This window comes from Carlito syrichta, unplaced genomic scaffold, assembly GCF_000164805.1.
Source record: "Carlito syrichta isolate Samal-C Ts95f unplaced genomic scaffold, Tarsius_syrichta-2.0.1 Scaffold308186, whole genome shotgun sequence".
NCBI classification, from domain to species: Eukaryota; Metazoa; Chordata; class Mammalia; order Primates; family Tarsiidae; genus Carlito; species Carlito syrichta.
The window spans coordinates 26,611-27,414 of record NW_007252282.1 but is presented as its reverse complement, the minus strand read 5'-3'; the positions used below and the strand labels follow the sequence as shown (position 1 = coordinate 27,414).

The window sequence follows — 804 nt, the reverse complement described above, 5'->3', positions numbered from 1 at the left end:
GGTCTCGAACCTGTGGGCTCAGGCAATCCACTCACCTCAGCCTCCCAAAGGTGCGGGATTACAGGCTGAGCCACCGAGTCCGGCCAAACATGTCCTTTCTATGCACCAGCTACTGTTCTAAATGATTGGCTAATTTACTCCCAACTACAACCTTCTGAGGTCAGTGCTATTACACCCACATGCACAGAAGAGTAGCCCAAGAATTAGAAGAGTTATTAACTGCTCAAGATCAAACCACTGGTCTGGGACAGATCTTTGATTCAGAATCCAGTTTTGTTTTGTTTTGTTTTTTGAGTTGGAGTCTCACTTGGTCACCCAGGCTGGAGTGTAGTGATACTGTATAGCTCACTGCAGCCTTAAACTTCTGGGTCCAGTTGATCCATCCACATCAACCTCCCAAGTAGGTAGGACTATAGGCATGCGCCATCACACTCAAGTTATTTTTAAAATTTTTTTGTAGAGACCAGGTCTCACTGTGTTGCCTAGGCTGATTACGAACTCTTGGGCTGAAGCAATCCTCCTGCCTCAGCCTCCGAAAATGCTGGGATTACAGGTATGAATCTATGTCCAGCTCAGAACCCAGCTTTTAATCAAACTCTGCCAGGTTGACAATCTCAGGTCCTACGAGGGGACAGCAGATAACACAAATGAGTGAAGCAGGCAGGCATGTGATCAGGAAAACTGTGGTTCCATCTACTTGGAATACCAAGGCAGAAGGATTACCTGAGCCTAGCAGATAGAGGCTGCAGTGGCCATGAGCATGCCACTGCACTCCAGCCTGGGTGACAGTGAGAGTCCTACTCA

The 804-nt window shown here is 47.6% G+C and overlaps 1 protein-coding gene across 1 annotated transcript in view; it reads right to left on the bottom strand.

Moving 5' to 3' along the window:
• The window catches only part of TRIM63 (tripartite motif containing 63), a 23,639-nt gene that overhangs the window by 1,528 nt on the left and 21,307 nt on the right, over window positions 1–804 (bottom strand). The gene's annotated exons all lie outside the window — the stretch shown is intronic.